General features: G+C 45.4%; 1 protein-coding gene across 2 annotated transcripts in view; it reads left to right on the top strand.

The window, feature by feature from the left end:
* Window positions 1-19,033, top strand: part of LOC116844888 — a 353,179-nt gene that overhangs the window by 69,311 nt on the left and 264,835 nt on the right. The window contains exon 2 of one of the 2 annotated variants that reach the window (XM_032817009.1): window positions 8,017-8,092. The gene's annotated coding sequence lies outside the window, so the exon portion shown is untranslated. The remainder of the gene's footprint in view (window positions 1-8,016; window positions 8,093-19,033) is intronic. The other variant, XM_032817010.1, reaches the window with a different exon arrangement.

Here is a 19,033-nt window from a genome sequence, read left to right as displayed (position 1 = left end):
AGAGAGAGAGAGAGAGAGAGAGAGAGAGAGAGAGAGAGAGAGAGAGAGAGAGAGAGAGACAGAGGGAGAAAAGAGACACGGAATCATATAAGAGCAGCGTCGTTGTTCAGGCCGAAGCCTGCGGCGGAGAAGAATGCGCGATGAATAGACCAGAGAGAAAGACGGTGCAACGAAGCTCAAGGAAGCGAAGGAGAAGAAGCAGGCGGCGAGTAAATAAAATATTCAGGAAGCCCGGAGCCCCCGGGCGTTCGGTCGTGGATGCCGGGGTGTCTGCTCCAAGTGGCGGTCGGGAACCGACGCGCAGAGGGAGGGAGGGAGTGGTAGACGACGGGGGTGGCGGAGGTTGAGAACTGGTCGAACGCCCGTAGACTCGGCGGGGCTGAAAGTTTGGCGGGATAAACGGACCGGTCCAGACGGAGCGGCGGAGGAACCTCTCGCCGCCGCACGACCGCGTATAAAGGAGGGAACGCGGCCCGGGCTTGGTTTTATCCCGTGGGATTCGATGTGGTTCGGGGCGAAGGAGAGCGAGAGCGAGAAAGCGAGAGGCAGGCAGGGAGGGAGAGAGGGAGGGGCAAAGGGCACTGTGCGACCCCGGGTTGTGTTCGCACCGACGCTCACGTGCGTCGTGTGCGGCGTTCGAGTAGCGGCGGGTTGCACCTGCGGTTCGAGACCATCTTGCTCTTACCCCCGTCTCTTCTCTTCTCTTCTCGTCTCGTCCCGTCTCGCCTCGCCTCGCCTCGCCTCGCCTCACCCTGCCATGCCTTGCCTTGCCTCGCCTTGCCTCTCCTTGCCTCGCCTTGCCTCGCCGCCTGGACCGTCAGACATCTCGCGGGGCGTAGCTCGCCGCTTGCGATACTCTCGCGATTCTGCAATGGAAATCGAGCGTGTGCGCTTAACGGCTCACGCGAAGAACGCGGCTATTTAGTCCCACTCGCGACTGCCGTGCGCTCGATAACGAGCGCGACGAGTACTTTTCGTTGGCTCCGCGGTTACCTCCGAAGAAGAACCCTCTCTCCGTTCTTTTTGGAGTGAGAGCCATCCCCTTTAAATGATATGCAAACTTCGCAGCACGTTTTGAGAAAGACGCAACTACCCGCGAATATTCGGGATCGAGTTTTTCCGGCATTTTGCAAAGTACGATAGGTACACCGTGCGTTCTATTTTTTTTTGTTTTCTCTTTTATTCGCCGCGCGTAGAACGTGTCAGCGAGATATCGAGCGAACAATTGAAAGCTTCTTTTCGCCTCTTGAATTATTTTTGGATTACAAACTTTAGCATTGCCATCTCTAGTTGTTGTTCTCCATGTTGTGTCAGAGGAAAATAATCTGGCGAATATCAATTTGAACTGTCAAGACACTTTTTTCGTTCCAAGCGCATGAGCGAGATTAATTTTGCAGAGGAGTGAAAATTGTTGCCTTCGCGAAAAACAGCCTCTGCGTTAAACGCGTTAAATCGAGTGTAAGCGACGTATCGGTTAATTCCGCGATCCCGCGTTCGCATCCGCGGCAGGATTTCTCGACTTCGAATTTCACGCGAAGCTGCCGGCTTGAAGCATCCCGACACGCCAACACCCCGTCCTTCGATTCTGCATCTCCCTTCGACTTCGCCTTCCTACGTAAACACCCGGCGAGAATCGCAGAGGAGAGCGTCGGAATGACGATCTTTCAAGGGAAACAAGGTACTTCGACATCGTCGTGAGATCCAAAGCTACCAGGAATTCCGAAGATCAACAGAACTTAATGAAACATTAATCGAAAACGCGAAGATTAGACGCTGGCAAATCTTCCTGCGAGTGTCAAACTCGTGTGCCCTCCACTCCTCGCACAACGAGACGTCAAAATCTCTAGATTTAACGCGTCAATAAAAAATGTACTGTCTTTGAGGACATTAGTTGAATTCAATCGTTCGACAAATTGAGAATGATCTCCCCGCGCATTGCTTTGCATAAGAGGAATGCTTTCCGTGTGTGAAGAGCTGTCACGTCTCGATATATATCGATATAATAATATTCAACTCCCCTGCACGCGCGCGTATAATCATATTTTTTGAAACATGCAGTACAATCTGAATCCGTTAAAACCGGGCAACTTACACCAACTTTGCTGAAAATCTATATATTTTTATTCTTGTCTTATTATATTTATTATTTTATTTACTTTTTATTTACTTTTCATGACCACAGTAAATTCTAGCACGCAAGACTTTTGTGGAAGCCCTTCACCTTTAATTTCAATCCCTTTTCTTAGGTATGTAGATATAGAAAAGCCTCAGTTATAAGACAGCAGCGCAATTGAATCAAAATCTGCGAGCAAATTTGTGCCATTTCGAAATTTTGCCGGACTTTTTGCGAAAGTTGTCGAGCGGTCGAATATTCATTCGGGTCTCGCAGACCCAACATTGTACGCGTTGAAAATAGATTCGTACAAAAACGATGGCAACAAACACATTTATTTACATTCGACCTATTTACCCTCGCACGCAGGACAAAATTTCGATTATTCGAACCGCGATAAATCGTCGTTGCGAGATATAATCCGTAAATCCGAGTCGCACGCGCGCATTCTCTTTACCCCTGAAATATGCAACTATTTTGAAGTCGCCCCCGTACGAGATCCGAGTAAATATTGTATCGGTACGGCATGGAGAAGAGTATTGCGGTCCCTCGCGGGCAACTTTGTTCGACGTTCGAGTTCCCGGCTCAAGCCATGATTCTTGGTGCAACCGCACGATCTCGTCTGCGGTCACGAGCGGGATCTAAATTAATGGATCGGAGTGCGATACATTTTCTGTAGAGGACGGCAGGGCGCGCGGGCTATTGATCTTAAGAAAATACATCCGATTCCGAGCGCCGCGACACCGAGCACTCGTATTTCACGTGGAGTGAAACGGCTCATATTAATAGCGCGCGGCGGAAGCCCGAGCAACTGAATCGAGCGCGCGGCATTCGTCGGAGCACGGAGCGCGTATATTGCGAGTACGCCGATAACGATAACCGGCAAACTTTCACGCTCTTGCCGCGGCAAGACAAAAGTAATTTCGCGCGCGGGATTGCGCGCATAGAAGAGGGGCGTGCATTTTCTCACCCGTGAGAAATGAGCATTCCCGGCGGGCTGAAAAAGGGCGATGCGTCGCGCCACCGACCGTGGAATAATTCGACGACCTCGACATAGCGTACGATAATCCAGCGTGTAGCGCGCGCGCGCGCGCGCGCGCCGGGCAGGGGGACGATGACAGAAAGGTGAAAGTACCGGGGAGGGACGACGCGAATAGTCGAAGGGGGTGAGGCGGAGAGTAGGCGCGGTGCGTCAACGTATATACAGCTACAGAGGATTATAATAAGCCGAGCCGTGCTCCGAAATTTATTTCGTTCTCCATTAATAACGGCACTCCGGCGGCCGCTTGAAAGGGCCAGCGTACACCGGCACCCTTTCGCCACGCGACACTTATTATTACCATCGCCAAGGGTGGCCCTTCATCCATAGAGCCGTGCGACGTGCGCTCGCTTTCGAGCTCGAGTCCTTTCGAAAACGTACACGCGCCGATCTCGCGTAATTGCGGTCCGTCGGCTTCTCGATGAAGCTTTCTCTTCTCTCTCTCTCTTTCTCTCTCTCTCTATCTCTCTCCCTCCCTCTCGCTTCCTCCCTCCCTTGTTCTCTTTTAATTAAATTGCATGGTTTCGGAAATTTTTGCTCTCCTAGTTAGTTATCGATTAAAAATCGAGATATTTTATCCCCTGAACAGATTAAACAATTGAAAATTAAAACTTTCAATTTTCTATGATAAATTTATATAAACAATATGAAAAGGATTGCAATGCAAGTGAGTACGTCTTGGAGAATCCAACGATACGTACGCGATGTATAATCCTTCAATCGGATCAAGTAAGTGGAGCAACATTTTTTGCTGGTTTAGCGTCGAGGCCAGCGTGTGGGCGCATAGTCCCCAAGGATGCGTCACAATTCGAGAAGCTCCCGTGCGGCCGTCGTTCATTGCCGAACCATCGGCGGCATCGTTATCTCGCTCATTAATAATCCGTTCAACGATGGGTTTCATTTCGAACAGCACGAGTGCTCCTGAGAACGGTCTCGTTAGCGTACGCCGATCGTTTCCGCGTACCCGCAATCGGTGTATCGCGGTCAGCGGCGCTCGTTAGAAGCGCTTTTGCTTCTCGAGTAACGTTCAATCGTCTAATTAGCCCGTCTACTCATCCACGAGAGACGAGAGAGCCAGCCAGCCAGCGAGCGAGCGAGCGAGAAAGAGAGGGAGAGAAGGAAGAAGAGAGAGAGAGAGTGGTACTCGATGGCACCGGCTATTCGAACTTTCGATCGATCCTTATCGCGATACACTCGACGCGGTAATTCACTCGCCGCGATAATCGCACCGACGCGCAATGATCGCGCGCGAACGCATGCGGCTTCATTGTTCGCGCGCGAATAATTTCACGTTACGCAATCCTTATCTGAGAGGGGAGGTGAAACCGCCAACAGGGAGAGTTATCTTCCAGAGAAGCGGCTAGAGACAGACAGAAAGAGGAAGACAGAGATAGAGAGAAAGAGGGAGAGAGGGAAAGAGAGAGAGAGAGGAAGAGCATTACGCATTACCAGCCAGGACAATGGAGAAAGTCGAGTTGCGAGCTGCATCTAATGTCGATCGCGATGTGCCGTAATGGCGAGCGTATACGAGAGAGTACGCTGATTGCGACTACTCTCGCGGGTAATTATGCGACACGTAGCACGTAGCTGCGGAATGCAAACGGTCCCCCCTTATCGCCACTCTGTTACAGCCGATTCACGCGCCGAGTATCTCCGACGAGTGATAATAATAACTCCGCGTGGCTAGGGTAGCAGCTGAACTCTCTCAAGTCCGATATGATTCCTTGCTCCGTTCGGCGGGGGAGAGCGGGTATTAAGAGGATTTACCTACTTGCTGATTATCTCACTTGAAACGTGTTGCCGCGACCGTGACGCGGTTAGTGGATGTCGAACGACATCTCTGATCTCTTGAGAATGTAAGCCGACGTCGTTTCTTCGACGGAGCATTATACATTGAGGGAAAAATTATCTTAGAATCAACAAATATATTTTTGATGCCATTAATATATTTACTTAAATCTAAATTTTCTTTATTTAAATTAAATATTGTTTATCTGATTTAAGTAAACAATATGTGATTTAAATAAAGAGAATTTAGATTTAAATAAATGTGTTAATTAATGGCACCCATCAAAGAAATTTGATGATTTTAAGATAATTTTTTCCTCAGTGTACTTTCCGCGATTCACTTTAAATCCGTTTTGCTCGAATTGAGATTTGCACTTTTTATTGAAAATCGCGCCTTTTTATTCATTTATTCATTTATTTTTCACTCAATTTATCCTTCAAAATTTGCTCTCGAGGTGAAATTTTACTGGGAAAGTACGGAGTGACTACCGAGTCACTCGAAATTGAAGAGTGAATCTGATGTACTTCATCGTTTCAGGAACATATTCACTCAACTGAAACATTCGCTTATATGGCGTCAGGACCCTCTCTAAGCTCGAGTGAAACATTCACTTTTGCGCTGCAAGAGTGGCAATATTTTCACTGTTACTTCGAGTAATAGACTTAAGGAACGTCTACATTGGAAGTAAATAGCAAGAAGTAGGAAGTAAGAGTAAGAAATTGACCAACCACAGTCGAATGTGAGAAGAATAATCAACTATGATTGGTCAATTTCTTATTCTTACTTTCTACTTCTTACTGCTTACTTACAATGTAGACGTCCCTTTAGAGTAAACTGCCACTTTTCACCTGTTTTAAATGAGATTCCACTGCAAACAGTTTAGAGATTAAAGATTCATTTTTGACGCAAACACAAGATTTATTTTCAACTCAAGATCCTTAATGTACAGAAATCCTTAATGATTCAACTTGTCCTTAATGTACAGAAATTAATCGCAAGTCAGTCGGAAAATTAATCGATGATATCGATGATATTGATCGATACAAAACGAATGCTCATCGGCTACGGGGCAGTCTCAGCTTTCGAATGCAATTTACCCCACGTCTCTACGACGTTTCCACGAGGAGAAATCGACGAGCGGCGAGTCCTTTGACGGGGACCGAGGCCCGCCGACAATGTTGCGCGCCGCTCTTTTTCGGCGAGCGCGCCGCCGAGGACGAGGTGTGAAGTCCGCGCGGCGCGAACGTGCTACAATGTGTTAGGCGCGTGTCGCAGGTCGCCGGCAAGGGTCGTGCGCCGCTTTAAAAAGCTCCGGGAACTTCGGGCGTCCACAACTCGGCGAGAAATCGACGTACGAACGTGAAACAAACGCCATTCTTCTCGGTATCTCGCGCGTTAAACTAACCACACACACTTTTCGTAACAGTAACCGTAAGACGTAACGTAAGAATTGACCAATTACGATCGAGTATTCATAAAAATGGCGACCTTATGATTCGACGATTCTCAATGTATTGGTCAATTCTTACGTTATGTCTTACGGTTACTGTTACGGAAAGTGTGTGTGGCTAGCTTTACACTCTGCGCGATGGTCGTACGCGCTCTCGTCATGACACATGTTCGCGTGTACAATTGTGACACGCGGTATACGCGATAGATCGCTGGGAAAAACGGCAGAGTATGCTTGGACAAGAAAATCGTCGATTCGACTGTAATCTGACATAGTATTGAAGCGATTCTGCACACAGAAACATGCATATTACATTCAAGTTACTTCAAGTATTTCGTAAATTCATACATCCATGTGAATTTATCCACGAAAAGTTCTTCATACGCCAAATTTATTCAAAACACATTCTAAATTCCAGCAAGTTTAGAATTTCAATCAAGAATATTAAATGAAAACAATAACTCGGTTTACCTACCACATAGAGTCGGACCAACTTTTTCTTCGATGAAGTTTTATAATATTCTTGCAAAGAGAATAAATTATTCTTTCGAGCACATGATAATAAAATTTTCTCAAATTTGTGATATTTTAAAACTACTATCAAGGAAATATTCTTCGTTGAAGATAACCATTACTTAAGAGAAGGGAAGTGAACTCAGTAATCGATTTTCTTATCAGAGAATAGAATATTAAGAATGTTATTCTTCTGTGGTTGCTAAGATCGAAGATATAAGATTTCGTAATGATCCGTAATATACGATTGTAAAATATCTCAGTCTATATAAGATTTTATTAGATTTATCTTTACTAGATTTTTTTACATGCGCTTTTTCGTGCAAATAGCAGATAGATCAAATAGATCATTCGTGCAAATAGATCAGTATGATCTCAAGACGAATCTCGTACATCAAGAGAAAGAAGATCTAAAAAATATTTATTTGATAGTTACTAAGAGCATATTTATTTATATTCTAATATAAAGTATTTCTCAAATAAAAAAAATATATATTTTCTTCAAGCTTTAAGAAAATTTTAATTTTTGTGTGTGAAAGTAGTTATTTATTTGATTTAAATAAATTTTATTTAAATAAAGGAATTTAGATTTAAGTGGATGTGTTGTGACCAAATAAATATTTATTAATTTTTACGTATTTTTCTCTTAGTATAAACGCGCACGCACTAAAAGAAAGAAATGTTTGATCTGTTTAAAATTATACACTGAGAAAAAATACTTGGAAATTTATTTCTGTGAATATAAAATTTACATATATCAAATAAATTTCCAAGCATATTTTTCTCAGTGTAGTTATTTTTGATCTTAATCATATGTTAGTTGTTCCAAAACGAAAATGGTATTGATAACACGCGTATAAGGTTATTATCACTAACGTTGTAATAGAATTTAATTAAAAAAGTAATAGTAATTGTTTCTCTATATGATTACATTTATGAATAGCAGACATTTTTTTTCTCAGTGCGTAGGCACGAAAAGGAATCGCGAAAATTTCCTCGAAGACTTGTGTCTTCTCACATTTTATAAATATATTAAATATTATTTCTACGATATGATAATGATGTGTTAATATTAATTAAACATTAACTGATGTTATGTTATTTCGTTTCAGTGTAGTGAAGCCAGTCGGAAGGAGGTTACGTCCGGCGAATCGAATTCACGGTGCAAATTGGTGCGTTGGGAAGCAGGTATTTATAATAATAAAGTGTAATGGCGAACGTGCAATTTGCATGCTGCACGTTATGAGCAGCGAGAATGCGGGACATAATGTATAAACTTTAATTACGTCGCTTCAACTCGAAATTAGAATCGTACTTAAGTTTTAATTGGATCGATCGTCATTGTTGCAATAAGATAAGCTCGCGTATCACGATTGGCTTTTGAAATTTAGAACGTCCGAATTGCGCGTTCATTTCCGCGGAAACTGTCACGCAGTTAGCGAAGAGTTTGCGCGCGATAAGCGTAATAAAATTATACAAAATGCCATCTGCCGCTCGAAAACATCTGGTGATGATATCTATCGTTGAAGAAAGGGGTTGTCGCCCAACTGCGAGGAACGATAGTAGACCGCGACTCTCGGTGTGACATACAGTCCCGTCTCTCATTTCCGAAGAAATTATTTCTCATATCTATCGCGCGCGCCGCCATCCTTCTGCGAGGATTCTGCTTTACAGATGCATCGATTTCCGCTCCAGCGCGAGCTGGAAAAACGTGTATCGATCGTCGATCTAAGAATGGAGAAGACTAGAAATAGCGGGGCACGTTCTCTCGAGGAAATGTCTTTGCCTACTTTCCGCGCGCTCGCACGCGTCTACATCGAAATCCATTTCGAAGTCATACTGATTTCCATTTGCGCGAAAAAAGCGCACAATGCCGAAAAATCTAACAAAACCCGATCTAACAATGGCGTCCCGCACCCATAAACCTAGAAATAGCTATACACACGTACACACACACGCGCGTCCTCGGGCAGATTCTCCTCTGCATTATGCACGCGCGCGTCAATACCGAGGACTCCGTCTTCGAAGTCACGTCGATTTCTCGTTTGCGCGTAGTGAAAAAAGGACGCGCTATGCCAAGAGGAAGAAAGAGATAGATAGATAGATAGAGAGAAAGAGAGGAAGGGAGAGGAAGAAAGAGAGAGAGAGAGAGAAAGGAGAGGAGAGGAGAGGAACTCACATCGTCTCGGGAGTCGCGATCGATCGATGGCGCGGTGGCGGACAGCGTGTCGGCGCAATCGTCGAAATCAGAGCGCACTTTCGACCGGCGCATAACACGATCGGGAGAAACGTGCCACCGTCGGCGCGTAAAGCGCCAGGCCATCTTACGTTATTGCACATGACGGACGTGTTCCGCCGAGCGTTCTCTCGCGGCACCACTGCATCACGGGCCGACAGATGCATACTTGCCGTAGATATTGTCTCGTGTCTGAAGCAGCTGGCACGGAATATTGAAATATTAATAGAATATCGATGAGGCGGAAGGCACGGGCGCTCGCGAGCGCGCGAGTGCGCGAACGCAAAGCGGCCGAATCGCCGGCGGAAACCGACCAGCGGGAGCCCCGAAATTCGCTTATGGGCGATCCGCCGCGGGCTGACCGGTCGGAAAATGTCAGTTCGTGGCGATTAACAATCGATGGCGACCGGGGACGACGCTGCGATATCGCGAGCGCGCCGCATTACGGAGCGATAATCGGATTTTTTAGACAGACGCGCACTTGTTGCGAGAGAGCATTGTTCGCGGCAGACTGCGCGGAACGCCGGTGACGAGAAAAGGGGTAGAATGCAAATCAAGCCGTCGTCGCCGCTCGCGGTACGATTAGTGTGAGCGCGCGTGCGATCGATCGATCGTTTTAATTATTAAACCGCGCGTTTAGACCGCCTCTCGCCGTCGCGCCGGGAAGCTCTCTTCCGGCGGGCTCGGTTTCGCGGCATTATCGAGGAGTATGAGTTCGAGGTTCGCGATACGAATCGTTCGGAGGCGAATTAGCGGTCTGTGACGGAGGGGGTCCCTGCGAAAGATGAGAGATCGCTCGCAAAGTGGATTCCGCGAGTTGTGCGCTGTGCTAAAGTTCCGGGACGCGTCACATCGTGTCGACAACGACCAGCGTCCTCAAACGCCGCGAGGATTATCGTAAACATCACGAGGGTGGTAGCCCCGGCCGGGCACATATCGTGTACGCTTGTTGATCACAAGCCTGAACAATGCGCAGATGGTCTGATTTCGCCGATGGATAATCTTGTTGATTTCGCAAGGTACAGAGCGTAATCGCGCCGCGTGCATTGTGGACAGGAGGACTCTATTGGATTCAGTTGTATCCTTTGTTTCCCTCAGCTCGCGTGTACATCGCTGGGACAAAGAACCAACTGTTACCGCTCTTCAAACGCCTCTCTCTCTCTCTCTCTCTCTCTCTCTCTCTCTCTCTCTCTCTCTCTCGTGCTTTTTTCTCTCTTTTTTTTTTGAAAAACTCCAAATTGATTACTTCTGTTCACATCCGCCGTCTTATCGCTAATAATATCGAGATACTTATCGAACTTTGAAGACACGCGACGACGCGGCAACACGAGGTATCCGCGATTGCGGGGTGCAATTCGAAGCGGAGCCGACGCATCGGTCGTAAAGCTCTTGGGCGATTTTCATCGGACGCGCGTATGTGGGTGACTGCCCCCGCGATACAAGTAGGTCGCACGTAGGAGGACGTTTTACATATTCATAATAACGCAACTGTTAAAACAGCCGGTCGCGTAGCAATTCCTTCGTGCAACTGCGTACGTAACATCGCCTAAAATTTGCACGAGACCGTCGGCCGTTGCCGCCGCTGCCGCCGCCGCCGCCGCCGCCGCCGCCACCGCTGCTTACCGCCGACGCCGCCGCACCCTGTAGTATCGCTACGGCGTCTTCCGCAAACGCGCGAGCGTCCCGCTCACCCTCTCGCCCTCCTGCCCTCGTCGGCCTCTCGGGGGAGACCTCGATGGAGAATCCTCTCGCCGTCGACTCGTGGCGAAACTCGCTCGGCATTCGGCGTCAGCGTCTTGAATGGTGACAAACGGCATGCACCGCGGAACACACAATCGCGCCGTGGCTGCGACTGCAGGTACGGGAGCGGGGCGACGGGCGGCCGGGGGCCGAGGGCGGATGCGGAGGCTGACTGCAGCGCGCGAGCAATGCGGCTGCGACGTACAGTTGACAGAAGCGCTTACGGAGGCGAGAGATCGTATGGTACGTTCGCCTCTCCATCTTCATCCCTCTCCGACCCGTTTCGCCCTCCCGTTCTACGCCGTTTCCACGCCTGTGCGTACTTGCGTGAGTACGTAGGAGCGCGCGCGCGCGTGCATGCTGCCTGCATGCATGCATACGTGCGTGCGTGCATTCGAGCATGCATATGGTACCCGAGCTGGTGCGCGTGCACATCGTCGTCGTCGTCGACGTTGTCGACGGCGACGTCGTTGTCGGGTCGATCGGTGCGACGTCCGTGCGCGTAAATTGAGGGAATAAACGGATGCATGAGCGTTGCCTCAGGTTCTTATGAAAATTGAATAATTCCGGGTGTGAGTCCTCCCTTTCTCTCGCCTTAAGGTGTCGCGAGATAAAAGTACCAATGCACGAACACGAAGCTAAGGATATTTTTCGATTAAACCGTGACTGTTTCTTACATCGACGCTACATCGGGGCTACGTTTAGATTCACGTTACCTCGCACGAGTTCTTGTCTTTAAATATGGATATATTTAACAGCTCGTGATAAAAGAAATGTATACATGTATACATACATTGAATGTAGATATTGAGAAAAAAAATATCTAAGAAATAAAAAATGTTTATTCGCTGGGTATTAGTAACATATTTACTTATACTAACATAAAATATTTTTTTGATAAAAAATATATATTTGCTTAAGATTTTAGTTTTTGATGAAAAAACAATTGTTTATTTTAGTCAGATATAAGAGAATATAGAGATTTAAAAATAAATATTATTAATATATCCATCAAATATAAATATATTATTTTTTAGATATTTTTTCTTTTAGTATATATATATATATATATATATATATATATATATATATATATATATATTCCATGTTGTGAAAGTTAAAATATTTGTATTTAAAGACCAAAACAACAAAAATGCCCAAGATCAGATATGCGTCCGAGCACTGATACTTTTATTTTACATTAGACTGCTGTTGGAATATGACAATTTGCGACAACCCTTATATCAACTTCACGTCATATGCGACAATGGTCATTTTAATATTTTCAGTAGCACGTTATTCGGCGTATATTATTACTCGTGAGGGGACGCGGATGCGCAGGGGGATATATCCCGAAAGCATGTCAACGTAATGAACGCAAAGCTCTTCGTCGATTGGTGTGACGTCGCGTCTTTGTTCTTTCATTATAATGTTGAACCGCGGGGAATGTCCCTTCTGTACTTCTCATTCATCCCTCGTGCGTTTTTCTCCGTAGTAACTGGACCGAGCCATTTTGTGGCGCGTAATATGTCGCGATTGCGAAAAAGAGGAATATATGAAAAATGAAACGGGAGAAAAGCGCGATGCGATGAGAAAGCAAAGAATAATGGACGAGATAGGCATTTCAAGAGGGGATCAGCGTAACACGAAAGAAAATCGTATTTCTCCCGCGATGTCGTTTCACATGCGTATATACGTACGAGGTAACGTGAATATAAACGTGGCCGCGCGTCGATGTAAGGAACTGTCACGGTTTAATTGAAAATTTGTTCTCGCGAATCGGCGAAATTCGTCCATCTTGCGTATAGGTGTTGCACATACATACACACACGCGCGCGTCCTTATACAATCTCGGGCATAATGTTGAATTAATTAAAACTTTCGGCGAGAGGTAAATTGCGAAATACTTAAGCGCGCACAAGTAGCAATAAAACGTTGCGGTTGATGCTAATGAAACGCACAATGGAACGAACATTCACAATGAACGGTAGCCGCCCAAAACAGAGCGCAACGGCCGTTACACTCATTACTTTCGGCGACGCTAATGCATCGCAAAATGCACCTCGCGGAAGATATTAAACATTCCGATTCTCTCCCACGTCATTCCGAGATGCGGTCCGTAATTTTTTCCAAACGTGCTATATCGGGGCGGACAATCGCGCGGAATTGCGAGTTCCGTTTTCGAAAATGCCGACGAATGCATCCCGCTTAGATCCCCCGGAATTCCCGTGGAACTGAAGAACCCGAGCGTTTAATACGTCGCTGTTTCTGCAGCTTATCCCTTGCCCGTGTGCCTGAGTAAGCTCCACTCTTGCGACATTTTTCCCCAAAGCCGTCGCGTCTGTTCCGCTCTGGCGGAACTGACTATCAAGTATTCATCGTCCGCGGTTATTCCGCAGGGGAAATTAGATGAAATCGCATACGTTAATCGTTACGACTCGCGGCGATCTCCCAGATCGGTCGATCGTCGCAGTTCGCGGGTGTACGGCGCGCCGCCGAGCCAGCCGAAACTAAATCGGAATCAACCGAATCGGCTGAAATATCCGATACGAAGGCTCCAAGTGCAGGAGTTTCCGCTCTTTTTCCGATTCGCGACTTCGTCTTCCCCTTGCATCCTACGTGCGTTCGCGAGCGTGCGTGAGTCGGAACGATGGTGATCAGCTCGCGGGTGTTTCCGTACGCATACGCATATCCTTGGCAAGACCGGTGTACGTGCTTACATGCATGTGTGTATGTATGTGTGTGCGCGTATATATATATATATATATATATATATATATATATATATATATTCGATGCGTACATGCATACGTCCGCGCATGTATATATATACGTACGTGTACACCAAGAGAGAGAGGGGGGAGGAGAAGAGAGAGAGAGAGAGAGAGAGGCCACAGAGCAGAGCGCGGAGCCCCGAAGCATAGTCTCGACTCGACTCGAGCGGCTGAATCGATCCACCAGCCTTCTCCTATACGCTCTCTGCGCCCCCAGAACCAGAGCGCCGAACGAACGAACACCTACCGTCCCACACCGAACACCCACCCTCTTTCTCTCTGTCTCGTTCTCTTTCTCTTGTCTGGCTTTCTCCTTGTTCTCTCTACCTTCCTCGATCTCTCCTTTGCTCTCGTGTTCTCTCTCTCTCTCTCTCTCTCTCTCTCTCTCTCTCTTTCTCGACCATCGACCAACCTGGTCACGCGAACACCGGTTTCAAAAATGCCCGGCTCTCGCGCCGTACGCGCGAACCTCTTCGGTAATGTTCTCCCTACGGCTTGCGTTTCCCTTTCGCGAGGCTCCTCGATACTCGTTGGAAGAATTTTTGCGGCCAGCTAGCTATCGTACCTAAGCGTCTCTTCGCGCGAAGCCCCGGGACTCTCGCTTCTATTAGTTTTGTCCGAGCGGATGTGGTGATAAGATTCTCTTCTCGCGAATGCCGAGAGAGAAACCGCTGTCGTTCGTCGAACGGTAGTCGGTGGGAATGTTTGGTTTGGGTTCACGAGCACCTGAGTTCGAACGACGCGATTTTGATACGAGGTACGTAGCAGAGGTACGCTCTCGAGGGTTTAACGCGCCCCTCGAGGATTCGGTATTTTGAGGATACACTTGTCGCGAAAGGGTCGGTGAAACGCACTGGAAGCGATTAGAAACGTCACGATCGTTGTGCATTCCCTTGACCGTGCGATGTTACGATCGTCTACGACTGGAATGTTTACTAATGTAGCTGTTCATTTCCCACCTTTGGACTTTGAGAATTCCAGCGACAGGTCTCGAAGCAACGCGATGAGCTTCGGGGGAGAAAGTCGAAAGAAACAATTTAGGAAATATAACGCTCGTGTGCGCCTAGGGAAATACGCTGCGGGCATATTTAACTTCCTCACGCAACACCGAGATATTCGCAGAGAAAGATCGAATGCGTTGCTCTCGCGCGGGAAAGCCCGAGGAAAATTGCTGACACATCCTGGTCACGCGAGTTTTGTCTACGCGAGCGTTGTGCTATTAACACAATCCGGTTTACTGGAACATCGTAATAAAATACACTATGTAACACGTTGAATTAGATCTACTCCTCCATAAATGCACTTGTTACTTCATTTACGCGGCTTGTTGTTTGAGGCACAGGTCAGATTTATGAATGTAATCAGTTACGTCGTATATTACGACGTATGCAAACGGGAACGACTACGTCGACTGCTGTTTTAACGTCATACAAAACACACTAATGAAACGCGTCTCTTGATAACATTATTTCATTATTTAAAGAAAGAGAAAGGAAGCGCGCGATTAATTACTTCGTATATTGAAGGCACATTTTTGGATGGGAATCGTCGTGGACAATGGTATCTCTCATCTTTGAAATTAGCTATTAGAAGAACGCGAGAGAAATTTTAAAAAAGTCACAATTTTATTGAGATTCTTAAGGTAAAAGTTTGCTCGAACCTAATCCTAGACATTCTTATTGTTTAAATACGAATATTTAAGCTTTCATCATATATAAAATATATGTACATATATTGAATATGTACATTTTCTGTGTTGAAAATTTAAATATTCATGTTTAAAGACCATAATAATAAGAATATCTAGGATCAGTGTTCGGAAAACTTTTTCTTTATTTTTACCTTATCGCCGTGACAGATGCTCGGTGAAAAACAACAGTTTGTAAAAATAACAATTAACGTTAAGGAAGGTAGTTCAGCAAAGATGATCACCTTGTGAAATATCATGGGAATTTGTTCACGAGGTTTTTGTTCCCCCTCCTCTTTTTCAATATCTCATCGATTCAATTAGGCACGTCGGTGCAATCGCTTCCCATTTTCAATGTTGCCTCACCCTCGGCACTAGTGATTTGCGTCGCAGCCCGTCTCTCCATGTGCGTGTATCGAATCGCGTGTGCATTTGCAAATTGTATACATAGCTCAGCGTGCACGTATAGCACGGCAGCTGCGTATTTGTGATACACGCGCGGGTACGTGGATGCACGTTTATGTGCGGCGCGACCACTCACAGGCAGGATATTGGTTAACATATTAGTGAAACGTGCATTACGTATATTATATATAATATATATACATGCATGTATTATATATATTGCGCGTTATGTCACATACGTCGTGTATATATTACATAAGATATTATTTGTACGCGCGTATAGCTTGCCCCACATTTACAAACCGCCGTCGACCTGATTTCGCAAGTACTACGCGCATCATTTCTGCCATCGTTTATCTGAGAATAAACGTATTAATACATATTATTTCACAAAATATATCTCTATATTATTATATTTTATTTTACACTTAATAACTGTTAATATAATAATTTATATAATTTTAGTGTAATTTTACACTCTTTATACTTTGTAACTGTTATATTTTTATTTCACACTTTTCATTGTTTTATTCCTTCTCGAGAATGACTTAAACCGCGGCGACTGCAACTAATTGTAAAGCATGAGGCCGCCTTATAATTAGTTACGAGATACTATCAAGCTTGTTCGCGTTTTCCGCTTGTACACTTATTTTTCTCTTCCGGCGAGGAACCTTCGCCCGTATCTCGATGGGCGACTGTGTGCGTGATTTTCGATAAGAAGGAGAGTCCTCCTCGGCGGACGTGACGCGTCCCAGTCGAGTCTCAAACTATCGTCGTTAATAATTGTTCGTTCTGCATCGAGTTTTAACGAATTCCATTGCCAGCGTATCACCAGAGTCTCGAGTATACATGATAAAACTGACATCTACGTTACGGGGATCGCGATTCGACGATTTTTATTTTCATATGAAACTCATACATGGAGGTTGTAACGTCATATGATAACGCCGCGCACGCACTCGTCGATTCAATTACGCGCGTATGTCACGGAGGCACCTCCCCTCGGCGTGTTGTCCCTCTCTAAACCGGTGATTTGTGTCCTCGTTCGTCTACGTGCGTGTCTCGGGCCGCGTGTGCATTTGCAAATTGTATACACAGCTTCGTATGTGTATACGTACACACGATAACTCAGGTGTTAGTACACGCGTGCTGCGCGCAGCACGCAACTCTCACGCGCTCTCACTTGTTCGCGCAGCTCGCTCGCGTTCACGTGCTTCCACTAGCTCCGTCGCGGATATAGGGTGGCTAATGGAGAAATTCAGTCCGCAACGGAAACCGTTATACACTCTCGTTTCTCCAATCCCGCCGCTCGTAATCGCGGCCCGGTCGCCTTCTCTATTTAGAGTCTATTTGATGTAGATCGCGCCACGAGCGGCGGTCGCCTGGGGTTCGTCTCCTAGCCGGCCAATTTGAAACTTTGTCGGCTACAGCGGACGAGGGAGCGAATCTTGGCGACGATGCCGTGTCTGGATCGTACGGGTTTTGCCTTCCGGTTCGCGTTTGTCCGCAGTCCCGCGTCGCCTCCGCGTGCAATCAGCCGCGCATCGACCATCGCGATTCGAGCGAGTTAAGTTAAAGCGAATTTGCGGGGTTCCCGACGATCGTCGCGCGCTCGCAGGGAATTCTCTATCTGCGTGGCATTTGTAATAAAAATTATCTGACTTTATTCAGCTTGCGCAAAAGTGCAAATTTGTGTCGTAAATGCGCCAGTGCCCGGACTTGTATCTGATCCTGGACATTCTTATTAATTTGGTCTAATAAATACGAATATATTTCAAAGTTTTTAAATATATATCGATATATACATATGTATGGAATATATAAATATATTCTATATTAAAAGTACTCGTATTTAAAGACTAAAATAATAAGAAGATTAGATCTACGTACGGGAATTGGTACTCTTACCTTAAATGTTATTCATAGAGTATCGATACATTTCGCATTTTGCGCGTAGATATGAAAATCAAATGTGACAGGTTTGCAAAACATAGCAAAGACGAGTCCGACGAAAGGGCTTTTGGAGAAGAGACAAAAAAAAAGCGGGATCAAAAGCGTGTACGCACGACGGGTCGATTCTCATATCTTCGTTTTCCCCCAGAATGTCCATTTTAATCTGTTCAATTCCGTGATTTGTGACTCCTCTAATCCTCCCTTATTCACGAGCGACGTATCTCCCGATATAAATAAACTACGGATTTTCCTGTCGATTTCACGAAGCCGTATAACGTCGCCCACGACTGGCTGATACTGGAGCTGACGTTAACTTTCCCTGAATTCCATTTGCGAGTCGTCGCATATTTCGTCAACCATGATAACAGTCGGATGAAATACGATTAAAGATATCGACGCAGTGTCTAATATCACGCGGCGATTAATATCGCGATCCACTGAACCAGTCAATTGCGAATCATAATTGGTTTTGGAGTATTAATACCTCATAACGAGGATCAACGATTAAAGCCTCTCAGTATCAGCAAAAGCTGAAAAGGCAAGATATTTCGACGTTACATCAATGCAGAATGAATCATCAATGCGAGATTCTAAAATATCTCTTTTTAAAATATCAGCTTTTTATATCAGAGAAAAATGTGTAAGGAATAAATTGTGTGGTTGAAAGGATAGTGGCTGACCACAATATATTTATCTCTTCCGACCACGCAACTTATCCCTTATATACATTTATATAATACCTATAATATAAAATACACCTATAATATAAAATACACCTATAATATAAAAACCAGCAGAGATATTTTAGAATCTATGATGACTCACTCTGTGTATCTCTACACAGAAAAAAAGGTTTGATTGAATTAACCAAATATCCGAATATAAATGATCCAGAAATTTCGATTGAAGTAACCCGAATTCTGTTTAAGTTAACAAGATTTTTGGTTGACTTCGGGTTATTTCAATCGGAATTTCTGGATCGTTCATATTCGACCAGATACCATATTTGGTTAATTCAACCAAACCTTTTGTTCTGTGTACAGTTAAAGAAAAAAGCATGGTGATAGCAACTATATAGGCTGTTTGACGTCAAGTATCTCATATTTTGTATACATGCAGATTAGATCAAGCTGAATATGAAACTCTCCTCTAATATTTCGCAAACAGACGCGTGAAATTTTGAGTTATTAATTAAAGAAGAATGTGACCATGAACGATACAATAGATGAGCTCTGTGGTCCGCATTCGTGTACATGAAGACTACGTCAAACTGAACAGAAAAGTTCTTTATAGTTTTGGAAAGAACTACGTCGATTTTTATTACTACTTAAAGA

Source organism: Odontomachus brunneus, unplaced genomic scaffold (assembly GCF_010583005.1).
Source record: "Odontomachus brunneus isolate Ranch 3 - 2012 unplaced genomic scaffold, Obru_v1 Obru_scaffold_047, whole genome shotgun sequence".
Lineage (NCBI taxonomy): Eukaryota > Metazoa > Arthropoda > Insecta > Hymenoptera > Formicidae > Odontomachus > Odontomachus brunneus.
This window is presented reverse-complemented; position numbering and strand designations above follow the sequence as displayed.